Source organism: Hetaerina americana, unplaced genomic scaffold, assembly GCF_022747635.1.
Source record: "Hetaerina americana unplaced genomic scaffold, ioHetAmer1.1.p SCAF_9, whole genome shotgun sequence".
NCBI classification, from domain to species: Eukaryota; Metazoa; Arthropoda; class Insecta; order Odonata; family Calopterygidae; genus Hetaerina; species Hetaerina americana.
In genome coordinates this window covers 815,637-830,821 of record NW_027287538.1, presented here as the reverse complement: position 1 = coordinate 830,821, position 15,185 = coordinate 815,637, and positions in this window count along the sequence as shown.

The following is a 15,185-nucleotide window of genomic DNA, read 5'->3' as shown; positions in this document are numbered from 1 at the left end:
GAGACGAGACGTGGGTTTATGAGTTCGACACGCAATCCAGACATCAGGCAAGTGAATGGCGTTCACCAAATGAGCCGAGACCAAAAAAACCACGTCGTTTTCAGTCAAAAAAGAAGGCAATGCTGACGGTTTTCATGGATTACAACGGTGTAGTGCATCATGAATTTTTGCCAGAAGGCCAGACAGTAAACAAAGAGTATTATTTGGGCGTTATGAGACGTTTGCGTGAAGCAATTCGCCGAAAGAGACCAGAAATGTGGGCAGAAAACTCGTGGATTTTGCACCATGATAACGCACCGTCGCACAGTGCTATCATTATTCGTAATTTTTTGACGAAAAATGCAACAAATACCATCCAACAGCCACCGAATTCACCTCATTTGGCTCCCTGTGACTTCTTTCTGTTCAATCGAGTTAAAAAACCATTACGGGGAACGGGTTTTAGCAGCCGAGAGGAAGTAATGGAAAAATCGCAGGAAGCACTGATGGACATACCGAAAACCGAATATAAAAAATGTTTCGAGGATTGGATCAAGCGCTGGCATAAGTGTGTTGCAGTCGATGGGGATTACTTTGAAGGGGACAATATAGATTTAGATGAATAAACTTGTATTTTTAATTTTCTGAATAAATTCCGGGAAATTTTTGATCAAGGTAGTAATTCGAGGCTTCGAAGTGCACAGTCGCTTGGCCACACGGGGGCCATCGCCATTGCAGTGCTTGATCTAGTTTGTTTCAATTGTTAATATCTAATGTTTTGTTGTATATTCGATAAATTTAATTTTTATTTTTACATCTTTCGTTAACGTACCACTGACCGCGAGAGTAGCGATAATAAGAGAATGCTACTTGGACCTGCCTTGGAATTTTCTCGAGCGTAAATCAAATTTGAAAATGGCAAACGCTGAACTGACCTTTCTCTCGAAATATCTCCTCGAAAGACAGTTCGACATGCCAACGATGTCATACTCGCTCTGCGGAAAATATATTTCAAATCCCCTTAAATTATCAAACAAAATGAAAATTAAAGACACGTTGCTCATTACGGAGCCTCCATGGACTAAAACATAATCTCTGTCGAAGGGCGGCAGTGACTTTCATGTCTTCGACGATACGGAAAAATAACAGCCATGAGTGACGGTGCGCCGACCGCACGCGGAGATCCATTTCGCAGACCGAGAGTCGTCGGCCATGGAACCAACCAACCCCCCCCCCCACCTCCCCCTTGATAGAGAGGGTGGAATTTTCTCCAGCTTGGTCGAGAAGGCGAAAAGAACACGGGGGGGGGGCGACCATTGGATTCAAAGTCGCCAGCAAATCTGGCGGCCGCAAGGGAGGCTGGCGTTGAATGGTTGGCTGGGAGGGGGAGCGAGGGGAGGAAAGTGGGTGGCTGGGTGGACCTACCACTTGATTGAATGGAAGGTTTACGGAATGGACTCACTCCAAAGATAACGAATGCCGGCGACAGTTTTCCCGTCAATAAGGCCGTTCTCCGCGGTCACGACGGGACTGGAGCTGCGAGTCGCAGCGAGAGGCGCTCTCGGAGGTCATAAAAGAGGAAAGGCCATTCCACTTTCCCAAAGGGTGTCCATGGAAAAAACTTCAACCTTCCGAGGTGTAAAATTATTTCTCCAGAGTGTTATGTAAGCGTTCGGAATTCGAATTTGAACGAAAAAGCCGATTATAAGGAAAAATTGAAGAACTCAGGGCTGACTCAAAATCACGACTATTTGATAATGCTGCTTGGAAGTCTGCAATGACATTTTCTTTTGCATTTAGGGAAACAGCAAGTGGCTACGACTGTCCTGGGTGTGTAGACTTTATTTGCGATCAGCGGACAAACAGGATCGGCTGCATTCACAGTTTGGATGATAAGGAAGGGGTGGAACCTATTCACTGGTATTGACTGAAACGCCCGAGTGTGGTGGTAGAGGCGACCCAAATGCTCCCCTGAAATCTTTGGGATGAAAACAAACAGCGGAATAGACGTGTTTTCATTTTTTTCCTGGGTTCATTTCAAAAGAGGTTTAACTAGACGTTTACTGCCTTAGCAAGCGACAGATTCCCTGCTCCTGGAGAAGCCTACGCTGCTCCCGCTATTCATATTTTACTTGCTCTGAAAAAGATTCGTCGCAAGTGACCAGAAAAAGCAAGATAAAATTTGTGCTCCATTGCAAACTCTTTTCGCGCACTAAATATTGAATATAGGGGATATTGTAATATTTTTACGTTTACTAACGTGAAATACATCAACGCACTATTATTATTTTGCCATCGAAATGTCGCTTTTTTATGATATTTTGTTTTTTCTCGTTTATTGAAATGAATTTTTGAATTGTAATCAATTACATTACTAAAATTTACAATTTAGAGATTTATTAATGCATGAATGGCAGCGAGGGGCCCAATTAATGGAGAAGGAATGGCGAATTTAGAGAGAAAAATGGAAGGAGCCTATTGCCTTTAAGTGAGCGCTTCCCTGCTCATTTCAAATGTAATCATTATTCACCCTCCGTCATCGAAAAATGTGTAGATTAATTACTGTCAAATTTGCAGTTAATGTGGAATAATGAATTATTCCATTCTCTTTGGTTAACGCGTACCTTCTGTTAACTATTTTTAATATATGGTGATAGGATTCCCTCAAAATGAGAATGTAGTTTACCTAATTACATTAAATTATATATTAATTTGAGACTAAAGTGAACACTGGAGTCTGAGTTGATAGTAATGGAATAAAATAATTCATCATTTGATCTCCGAAGTTAAATTGACCGTTAGAGAAGTATCTTTTTGAAAGTTCATCTCCATTGAGATGCCGCGTAGCTCAAGAGGCTCGCGAGTGTGTACTGATGCGATAATTATTAGGTTTTCATTTACCAAATGAAAAAGTGTATTAAAGTGTATTAAAAGTGGAATTAATTTATTCTGCGTCCTTTAAACTTAGTCATCCCAATTCCAGAACAATTCACCCTTTTGATGATCCTTAATTCCCCGCTCATAATCAGACATCTGTCAATGTACTTAGTTGCTAGATTAGTGTATTAGTCATCATAATCAAGAGTCTTTTCAGTCAGCCAAAATCACCTTGAAATAAACGTTCTTCATATACAATGAACACGAATGTATGCGAGTGAAACAATCAAAAGCATTGCGTTTGAACAGAGTAGCAATTGCTTTTATCTATTGCAGCCACACCTTACTCCTTTGAGACTTTTATAACAATTAAATTTGACATACTGCGGATTCAATCAATGACAAATCATGTATTTGTTTGCCAGTAAGATCCTTTTTCGTATAATTTGCAATGGTGGCTTACACGTTTTTGAGGTTTTCAAAATTATAAATAAAAAGTTACCATAAAAATACCACAGCCACTCAAACATAATAACATTTTTCTCAGAGAAATATAAATATCACAAACTTTGTATTTAACGAAATTGACTCTTTAGTCTTATTTTTTTGCTCCAAAGAAGAAGATTTTACATACAATCATGAGAGGGATAAGGCAAAATACAAAATTTCCCTTCATGTGACGAGAACTTTCACAGTTATTTTCGTGATCTACCCCATCACCAAATTTTCCTCCTTAGCATCAGTCCGACCGGGCGACTTGACGGGTCGCCCTGAAGTCGCCCTTCCGCCCGCTTGGATGGCTCGCCCCGCCTTCTACATCTGCGTCCACTTATGTTTCGCAATGGAACATCCCACCTCGACCCGAAACTCAAAGAAAGAGAAAACCAATTGCCGCCACGTGAACCCGATGGAATTGGGACTTATCTCGAGAATACGGATGAATGGGCAACTTAGGCAGGAGCCATCGGCCCGAAAACCAAAAAGTTCTTACCGCCAAATGAAATTTGCACTCTATCGATCTTAATAATTGTCCATTATTTTAGCGTGCTCTTAACTTTTTTTACGCTGCCATTCTTCCACTTTCGCGCATCTATTCAGGGAGTGCATTTTAAATATGAGCCATTCAAATTATATCTAATAAAGCCGTAGTGCCATACGAATATTTTCTCGAATCGTTTTTAGCATTTAGCGAAAATATGCTTTAAATTTATTATTTTGCGTTTAAAAGTCTTTATGTGCGTGGAAAATCTGATAAAATAGGGCAATTAGTCTAAGAATTAATGTTTATTGCATCAATAGCATTTCATTGTCGAGGTCACTACCGATATAAATTCATTTTTATCAAAGCAATTAAAAGCTAAATTTCTTGAGAGAAACTGGAATATCCTAAAAGAAACGCCGATGTGAATAAGGGGTTGAGATGCAATAATTAAATATGGAGTTTTTCAATATTTAGCGCACCGTAATGGTTCAGAAATTTGTCATTTCATGTGATTGGGGGGGAATAAATTGGAGTCTTTTGAGACGCTGTTGTGGAGAGCACTGTAGAAAATAAGTTGGCGTGAGGGAAAGACCAACAGAGAAGTAAAACACAGTGAAAATAAAGAAAAAACTCGGTTTTGAAAATGGAGGAAGAGGAGAGGGGAAGTGGATGAATGGATTGGAGGGAGTGTTGGAAGCCGTTACAGGTGACGGCTAAGAGTCGTTGCTTGGCAGGAGGCAATGTGCATTTGGACTGAAGGAAAAACGAATGATCAGCTAAAGGATTGAAATATGCATGTACATCTACACAATGGGTCACAGTAGTCCAGGGGGTATGGCTTTGGACTTCTGACCAGAGGGTCCGGGATCGATTCCCGGGCAAGCCACTTCAGTGGAAAAGTGCTATGATCAGTTATTTATCATTAGAATAGCATTTCATTAAAATACAATCGGGCCTTCTCAATTTTTTTTCGTGGAATTATGTTGATTTTGTGTCATTACACACATGAGGGACCACTATAAAACGAATGCGCACACTCTGGGAAAAATAGATGAACTGATCGCACTCGCACAAATGTTTGAAATTATTCAAAATGCCCCTTCCCCCTGCTTTAATAATACGCTTGTGGAGACGTGTCCGCCACGCTTCTGTTAGGGAACTCCATGTCTCTCTAAGGAACGTTGAGTAACATGCGTTTGGATGTTTTTCGCGGTATCCCAATGCTTTCCTTTAACCTCTCTCTTTAGTCGGGGATACAAAGAAAAGTCGCACGGAGCCAAGTCGGGACTGTAAGGGGGCTGTTGGGACCACCGGGGTACTCCGGGCCAGGAAGTTGGTAACGATAATGGACGTGTGGTAGGGGGGTATGAGGCTGGGCGCTTCATTGCGCCGTCTTACAAAGTCGGGAAACACACTTCAAGCAAAGGTACGACCTTCTACTCATACTGCTCGGAGCAAACTGGCGACCAGCTGCTTTGGAAGGACCCCCCCCCCCAATCACATTTCCCGACCGAATTTACCGCGCTGCCATGGATAGTCGCATCACAATAAAATCACGCGCATTACTGTCATAAGGGATCGTGTACGAGTATGTTGGGGAAAACTGAATATTGATGTGAATATAAATTTATATTGCTTGTATAAAGTAATCAATAGTAGATCAGAGTAATGGAGACTATATCCATGAAATTAGTACCGTTCATCTGAGTCATCTTTCATGGTGAAAATATGTTATCATGTTCCAAAAACGCTTTCGACTCGACGAGTGCACGCTCGTATCTTTGGCTCACCATCTGGCGGTGAGTGACAAAGACTATGTCAGCAAATTAACAAAAATCAATGATGTCACCAAAACTCATAGAAAACGTAATCAGGGAACACGTAAAGTGAGTACCATTGATGGATCCGGATGAAAAATATTGTATTGTGGGTTTCTCGGAAACCCCCAGCATACCAGACAATGTATGGTGATGTAGCGCGGGTTTCTCGGAAACCAAGACAAGACAATGTCCGCTACCCAATCCCCTTGTTTCTACGATGTAGCTGCTACAATGTAGCTACTTTGAAGTCATCCTTCCCCCCGAAGGCGCGATGCCGGCGCAAATCCGAACCACCATCTGGAAGCCGAAGCTGGTGGCTCCTCCCAAAGTCACAGCACCCGGGAGGCTGGTGAGTGAAACACTCACCTCTTCCTCGATGCTGAGAAGGGGAGAAGTAGCCATCGACGCCGCAGAAACCAGGGAAATAGACGATGCCACATCCCAACTCCCTGGAGAAAAAGAAAACCAGGACAAAGAGGAGGAACCCCCTACCCGAGCCGTCGCAGCGAAAGATGCAGACCAGGAGAAGAAGGGGAAGAAGAAGAAGAAAGAGAAGGGCAATCCGAAACCCCTTCCCTCAAATCTTCCCCAACAGGAGGAAATCGCCACGCCTCCACCTTCTGCAGTGGAAAAGGAAGACAAGGGAGCGAAAGAACCGAAAACTTATGCATCTGCTAAGGACGTAGTTACCGCGAAGGATGGAGAGGACAGGGAGCTATGGGAAACCATAGCTACCATCTGTAAAACTCTGCGGAGATACGTCACCTCAAGGGAGGGACAACTTCTCCTAACCATACTGGAAGGGCTAGCGAGCACGAGGTACACCATGAACCATAATGGTTAAGGGCCCACTGGTGCTCGCCCAGTGGAACGCCAACGGGATCCTCCGAAGGCGAGAGGAATTCCGAGCGTTCCTTCAGGACAGAAACGCCAAAATCGCTGCCGTCAATGAAACTCATCTCCGTCCAGCTGAAAAATGGAAGATCCCGAGGTGGTCCATCTTTCGGGCTGACCAGGATGTCCAGCACCAGCGGACACCATCAGGAGGTGCGGCGATACTCGTTCACCAAAGTATTGAGCATCGGGCGTGCAGGACAATCTCTCACCCGCACGTTGAGGCCTGTTCGGTGGACATCAGCGGTTATGCGTCACCTTCACCCAAGGAAAGCGCCCGGCATTGACGGCATTTCTAATACCATCATCCGGGAACTTCGGAAGGCGGTAGTGGCGTACCTGGCCAGCATATAGTATTTAACGGCTGCATCAGAATTTCCTTCTTCCCGTCCACCTGGAGGAGAGCAAGAAGCGTCTGTCTTCCAAAGTCGCAGAAGACTGAGTTGGGTCCCGGATACTTCCGGCCCATCTCCCTTCTGGACGGCTTTGGAAAGATATTCGAAAGAATACTCCAGGGGCCGATCTGCGACTTCATACGGGCAGAAGAAATTCTCCCGGAGGAACAGTTCGGCTTCCGCGAACGGCACTCAACAATCTATCAGCTAGCGAGGACTACAGACTTCATCACGGACGGCTTCAATAGGTGGATGGCGGTAGCCGGTGCCTTCTTTGACATGAGGAAGGCATTTGACCGCGTCTGGCACCCAGCCCTGCTGTTGAAGATGCAGCGACTCCGCTTCCCGGCATGGATCTGGCGCCTAATCAGATCTTACCTGCAGGACAGGACATTTATCACCAGCTGGCTCAGGACGGACTCTGGGGTTCCACGGATACACGCCGGCGTGCCTCAGGGCTCAGTTCTTGGGCCTTTGCTGTTTAATATCTACACTCATGACATCCCTAGGGATCATTGGCGTCATGGAATCCTGTCACTATCTGCAGACGACGCGGCGCTACTCTACCGCTCTTGGCAGAAGAACCTTGCCGCCGAGCGCCTTCAGGAGGCCATCCATGATCTCATTAAATGGTATCGTCGATGGCGGATTGAAGTCAATGCCGGGAAGACGAAGTCCATCGTCTTCCAAAACGGCCGAGGAGCGCCACCAAACGAGCGAATGTCGGTGGGTGGAGTCGTCCTTCCGTGGGAGTCTGAAGTCCTTTATCTTGGTGTGCTGATGGATCAAAAGCTCACCTGGAAATCCCAGTGCGAGCGTGCCCGCGCCAAGGGCTTTCCGGCGTTGAGTCGACTTCGGCCGATTCTTCACCCGCGAGTCGTAAGCGCGGATACTAGGAGAAGACTGCACCGGGCGTGCGTGCTCCCATTAATTACGTACGCATCACCGGTATGGTCTGGAGTGCCAAAGACGAGTCTCGCTCGAGTCCAGGTAGTTCAGACTGCTGCATTTCGGTGTATATTGGGGCGGGGTCGCTACGAACCCGCCTCAAGCATGCACCGCGACGGGAATTTGGAACCGCTAGACGTTCTATTTCCGAAGGCAGCGCAGGATTTCTTCAGAAATGCAGCGGAGTCGGACTTTGCTGTTATCCGAAGAATCTCCGAGGCACAGATCTGGCCGTGGGATCGTCACAAACGACCCATCGCTAGCCTGGACACCCCTGCATCACTTCCGCCAGGGAAGAAGCCAAGGAAGTGCTAAGAAGACTTCCCTGAAGTAATAAAGCCGCCAAGTGACAACGCAGGAGAACACAAAACGCCTTCATAGTCCCAAGGACTGGTAAGACGAATGGGACGCCTCCACAAAGAGGTAGTCACAAAGGGGCGAGGAGCAGGGACCCATTCCTTACCCTCATTCCTCACCCGATACCCTGTCTCTGAGCCCGTCAGTCGAGACGCCCAACCTGGCCCTGCACCTCTCCCGACGTCCCGTGCCGCCTCCGAGTCCGTTGGCCTAGCGTACGACCACGCCCGAGACGCCCTACACCCGTAAGTGCTCGCTGGTCCTTACTCCCCGGTGCCTGAACCCCCTAGCTCGAAAAGGGTTGAATAAAAGACTCATAAACCGAATACGACTCTCTCATTCTGTGCTACGCTCCCACCAATGATGTCGCGGCCACCAACCACGCGACAATATTTTATGTATAAACAAGACACGAGACGCTTTTGTGTCATTTGATCAATGCGCAACGATCATACACCTATTTGAATATTCATACAAACTTCTCACGCTTTCTTTTTGTTTTTTTCGTTTTTGAATCACCCTTTATTTATCAGATTTGTTTTACTTCCGTCCACTTAATTTTCCAGGCCTGCCTTGATCAAGGTGTGCATGTCTCTTCCGAGAAGGTTATCTCCTCTTCCATTTATGTTTTCCTTAGACTTCTCTCTTCTTTATTTCTTCGTAAATTCTCCCCTGCCTTTTGGACCTATTCATTTTATCATAATTTCCCAGTAGTTCCCCGTACCTGCAGAATGCCTCCATTATGCTTCCGCTATTGCCTCCATACACTCCTCGCATCCATAGATAAGTACAACACGCGTTTACTTATTTATGGCGCAAAATGATAAAAGACACTTCGTCATTCGAGTAGTTTGTCGTCGGTCTCAGAAAAAATACACATATCCCACTTGATTTATGAAGCACTCCTCACAGCGTGGACGTAATAAACCCATGCTTGGTGATTTCGCCTGCCTAGTTATCTAAAGTGAGGCTTATTTAAAACTAATCCATCAAAACTCCACTCCCTTATCACCCTTGAAGAGATGACAAGGATTCATTATTCCCTTAACTGACTACTTAGATGGATTCCCTGAATATAAAAATATGGAAAATGATCATAGATTATGTTGCATTTTACTGACTAGAAATTATCACTTAATGAAACACGGAACTACTTCGTAACAACCACAATGAGTCTGTTCTGCTGATGAGGGGCAGCCAAATGAAAAGCGCACACCCGCTGGCAACGCGTGACCGTGGAATGGTTCCATTCGGTAATAATGACCAAAAGCTTTGTCGATACAGTTATCCCACTCACTGGGAGTCGGGGACGATCAATCGCAGTGCTGCCGAAAGATTTGATTATTTTGATAATGGGATGCTCGCACCCTGAGCACGAATCTCTTCCTCTGTGCTCGTCGGTTTCTCGGAGAAGGCCATCAAATCCACCCGGCATCGCATCAGGTGAACTGCCTCAATGGGCCTGCCCCTGGCGTGCATCGCCTTGCAGTGTCATGTGCGCCCTTCTCGAAATCTACCACGTATGCCACTCGTGTCCGCTCGTCGGGGACACGCAGTGCATGCACCATGAACCATGCAGCTCAGAAATGCGACGACGAACGATGGATTTCAGCTCTCCGCTCGAGCACCCTCGAAGAACGAACCTGACCTCTCTTCTCTGCTTGCCTCTCCATTTCTGCAGCTGGACGAATGAACACGCGCGGACTCTGTGTCATGGCGGGTGTTCGGTTTTCATTTGACTGCCCTCGTATTAATGATCAACCACCGCAATCTATTCCAAATTCGGTTTCATTGGCGAGGTGAGCATTCATCCCAAACGCAGCACTAGGGTGTGTGAATAACGATAGTAATTCCAGGGTCGTTTTGTGGCGCCTGCGGTATCCAAGTAAGATGAAATTCCCACAAAACATCATACAGCTTTCGTGAGGATGGATAAATCCATACTTGTCACCGAAATCGAAGAGACGTCCTGTCGGAGAGCGACCCAACGACCTCGCCCATAGGTGATACTATTCCCTGGGAGGAAGTCCTTATACTCGTCTCAAACGGCGGAATGGCGCCGTCGAATCGATGCATTGGCTCGAGGACTCCGACCCAACCGGAAGACTCGGTCGGGGGCGGCTGCTCTTTTGGGGAATGCGCGGAAGTAATATGAGGAATAGCGGAAGAGAACGGCCTCCCCGAAGAAGAACAGCGTGTTCGGAGATGATTCTCCCTCCTCCACTGCGGGAGACCAATGTATCGCAGTTATTTCGCGACCTCGACCTCCTTCCACTTCCTTTTTCCAAGGCGGGACCTGGCTTCACCCCCACCCCCCTACTTCCCCACTCCCTCCCAGCCCCGCCCCCATCCCACCCCGCGTTTAAGAATCCGCCAGACATCCCCTTTCTCTCCGATATTTTTCCATTTGTGTCATCCGAGGTATTTTATGGGCATCGACTTCTTTTATCGCTGAATTCAAATCACCAGGGTGGATTTATTTCTGTTTTGATCCCGACGTAAGTATATTCCACTTCTTCAGTTCCTTGGCGCTCTTTATCTCAGTCTCGGATCGTGTGCCACGGCATTTTCGCCGCACCACACCCGTACCCACCCGCACCCCACCCGCACCCCACCCGCACCCCACCCGCACCCCGCCCGCACCCTACCCGCACCCCACCCGCACCCCGTAATGTGTCGTCAAATGTTTTCTTTTCTCCACTGTCCGGGACATGCCAAAAATTACACATAGATAACGCTCGTCCTTTGTTTTCCGTCGCCTGGCGTGCCCTCCGGAAACGAGTAAATATCTGCAAATCAATGGTAATTCTTTTTAAAAACTGTCTTCTCTTCAATAAAAATTCCCGAAAACAATTTCTACGACTGCATCACGGCCAACGAACTTAGTCCGACTCCATCGGTCGAGTAATGACTTTCGTCATGAATGGGGTGGGTGTATGCTTAGCGTTGGCGTTGTTTCGCTCGCTGTTAATCGAACTTAAGTTAACTGAAAGTTGGTTAACAGATGATATCGCGGACAGCGAATATTTCCCAGGTCCTTCACAGTTTATAGAAACGACAGACAGAATAGAGCCGGAGGAGGAGTGTTTACCGCGGTTAACAACTCTAGCGTCAGTAGAGCTGAGTTATTTCCTTATAACTGTATAGAAAGTGTCTGGTGATCAGTAAAAATAACCAGTGCGAAAAGAATATATGTCTGTGCGTATGATAGACCACCCCATGCTGGTGTTAACTCAATACTAGATCTAGAAACGTAGATGAAAAGCATTAAATGCCACAACAATGAGCATAGATTAATAATCGGTGGCGATTTTAATGTTCCCACAGTAGATTGGGATTCGTACAGTTTTATAAATGGAGGTAAAGACAAGGATTTATGCGAGTCCCTCATTTCGACGTTCACCTCAAATTCCCTACATCAATTAGTCACTTCACCAACAAGGGGAAAGAACATTCTTGATCTATTAGCTACTGATATACCCGAAAGGGTCTTAAATGTAGGAGTTATTGATGGAATCAGTGATCAAAGGGCTGTAAAGGTCGGGTCTTCCACCGGGTCAATGGCCCCATAGCTGCCGACATTTCGATTCCCGACTCGGTCATCGTAATCAGGACTGATTGCCGTTCCGCCAAAAAGTGTCCAATATATATATACCCGCCTCCACGGCTCAGGTGTCATCTGATTGGTCCCCAGACCCACCACTGTCGGGGCGCCTCGTGATTGGCCGAGCGTTCTGCCTTGTTTCCCTGATGCATTTCAGAATAGGTTTCCAGGTATTGCTCAAATGAAAACCTGAATCCCTATTGAAATTTTTCTTTTGAAGGCGGATCTCGATGGCCTCCTTTGCCAGACGATCCCAGTAGCCACGCGCGCGGCAAAGTAATTTAGCCTCGTCCCAGTTGATGGCGTGGTCTCGGCCGACGCTGTGTTCGGCGATGAGGCGAAGTAGCTTTACGTATTGGAATTTCGTGTAGACCCCCTCCGACGGAGGCGAAGTATCATCTAGCTCTTCAGTCTCTATGCTTCGATGGAATCTTTATTTCCCATCTCCTTTTGTCATTACATCATCTTTGCGACGAGCGTTTGGGATCCCTTTCGGAAAACATCGATTACATAATTGAGTAGGGTACAGAGAAAGACCGCTAGATTCGTGAAAAACTCGTACTAAAGGACACAAAGCAGCGTCACACATTTAATACAGAATCTGGGGTAAAGGGAACCTTTAGATACGCGAAGACGCAAGGCTAGATTAAACATATTACAAAGATATAAAGCGTGTGGTTTCGAATCGGAAATTGGAGATATAATTAGGCCTCCTAATTACATTGGAAGGGCCGAAGATATTTTAAAAAATTGAGAGTTGGACTGTGGAAACTAATAGATTCAAGAATCTGTTTTTCCCGCGCACTATTCACGACAACAATAAAAGGGGGAGCACCTGAGAAAATAATAGGTGTACGCAGTCGAAAATAGGGATATATAGCATTGAATTCCCACAGAACACCAGGGTACCAGATGCATGAGGAAATAGAGAAAATTAATGTGTAATGGCTGGCGATCTACCATTCCCTGCCACACGTCCTTGCGACGACTCGTGGGGTATTGTGTATATGTAGATGCTATCACTAACAATAGTGGGCTCATCAATGGCTTGCAATTATAATGTGTTTGAATCTTTGCACATGACATGCGGAATTGTTTCGCCCCTGGCTACGATGGGCGAATGGCGCACTTCCCTCGCTTAGTCAAACACCTTATTTGGTGCATCCCGACGGGGTGTTCTTGCAACAGCCTCGACACCCTCCTGCCCCTCTTCATTCCATGACATCATCTCTGCACCCCTCTTCCCTCAACTGCCAATGCATTCTGAGTTCCGAGTCACAGTGTTAGTTGTAGATATTACGTGAGGCGACCGACAGCTGAGGTCATTTTGCGCTATTTAGGATGGATGAGAAAGGATGAAGGGTGGAGAGAAACTCGGCGAACGAACGAAAGGTGCCAAGGGGTCAAGCAGTTTAACGTCCCATCCGACGGACGTCGTACTCACTCAATGTGCTCTCCACAAAACACGCCAAGGGATCGGGATACCACATAAAAATAGCTGTCGTCTCCAGGATTCGAACCCGGGCCCTCTGGGTAGGAAACTGGTACGTTTGGCACCTTTATTCTGACGCGTACGCCGTCCTGCACCATCGATATTTCACTTCCACGCCCCCCCCCCTGAACACGGGTGCTTCTAGCTCAGGCTGACTTGAGCCCCGAATCGTCTTGTAGCAGCCAAGTGATTGCGGTCGGCAGTTGTTGCGTAATGATGTGTTTATCGGGTTAACTCCAAAGTGTTAGTTTCATTAACATATTTGGTGAACAGTTTAAATATTTATTTTCCGCAACATACCAAGTGTGCAAGGAGTTAACGATAAACTAGAAGTACGTCGAATGAAATTATTGATATTTTGCTGAAAGTCTAAGATTATATGGTCTAGTGAATCATTCATATTAATGATTACAATTAGAAAATCGTTTTCTTTGAAGACTTTGAAATTATTCCATTTTTGAGGTTTACTGTGGTGTGTCTATAATTGGCCGGGAGAATGTTCAAGGAAAAACTCCCCTCGTGGAGCAAGATGATATGTCTGAAACAGGGGACAGCCAGAAAAGTAATTTCTTGGTCATGTATTAAATTTTATCTTTCATTTAATTTGGTCAATAATCGCCAGCGCAATTTAGGAAAGGTTTCTGTGTCCATCAATCATTGTGTTTTTTGTTGCAAGAGGTCTGCATTGTACTCCGTTGTTATAAGTAATTAGATCTATGAAAGTTAGTTTGATTATTTGCATAAAAAATAAAAAATCTGCTATTTTGGTGGCGTCATGCTTGTATTTGTTAACGCTTTCTCCTTCCCAAAACCTGGCAACCCAATTTTTGTCAGTTTCTTAAAGAAGATATTTTTTTCTACTTAGTTAAATGCATATGAGCAGCACCCTCGTGATTGACCTCCATATATGCAATTTCATGAGTTACCCTTTTTATTTCGGCGTTTCCCACGCGGGAATTAGAGTCTAGTCGGTGTACATATGTATACACGTGCTCGTTATTTTTTTCCATTCTAACATAAAAGGTTTGTCACAATGCATTGAATAATAAATTAATTTTTTTCAGTTCCAATTACGGTGACCCTGATGATCTGGTGATGTTGTAAATAATTTTTTAAAATTACTTTACATGGAAGAACTTAGGATCGTGAATGTATTTAAGTGCGTTATATGCGTGCTTCCCGGATAACCTTAACAAATGCACCAGGGTGAAGGGGTGGCGATCCAAGGCACGAGACATCATGCCTCCCCTGAAAGCGGGCGATCGTGCCTCGTGGCCGTCGCGGGCATGGCGCGCTCTCACGGCGGGCGGAGGACGGCCCGCGGGAGGGGCCGCCAGCACTCACTCTGTGCCTAACTCCTTGTCTTTTCCATTCACGCAAGCACGCACGACGCAACGGCGCGCACGACTCCCCCCCTTCCCTGCACCAATCACCCACGCGCGAGCACCAACTCCCCTGGATGAGGAGGAGGGAGAGATGAAATGTTTTCTGCCTCAGGAGAGCGTCCCCGGGGGCAGGCAGGGTGCGGGGGAAGGGAGGCCTCGGCTCCCCTTCCGCTGTTTTTGTCGCCCGCCCGAAAGGTCCAGTTTCCGCTCCCCCGGCCACGGAGCGCCAGGTAGCCGGGCGAAAGGGATCGAAGGGGCGGGGGGTGCGGGGAGGGGGGGGGTGGAGGGGTGTATTCTCGAGGGCCCCTTGGTCGGAGCGGGGCGAAGGGTGTTTGTGGAGGCGACGGCCGGGTTTCAGACGGGGTGCGAGGGGCGGGATCGTGGGCGCTTCCCTCCAATTAGGTTTCTAAGTTCGCCCCCAAAGTTGTGGTGCGCGGTTTATCACATTCACC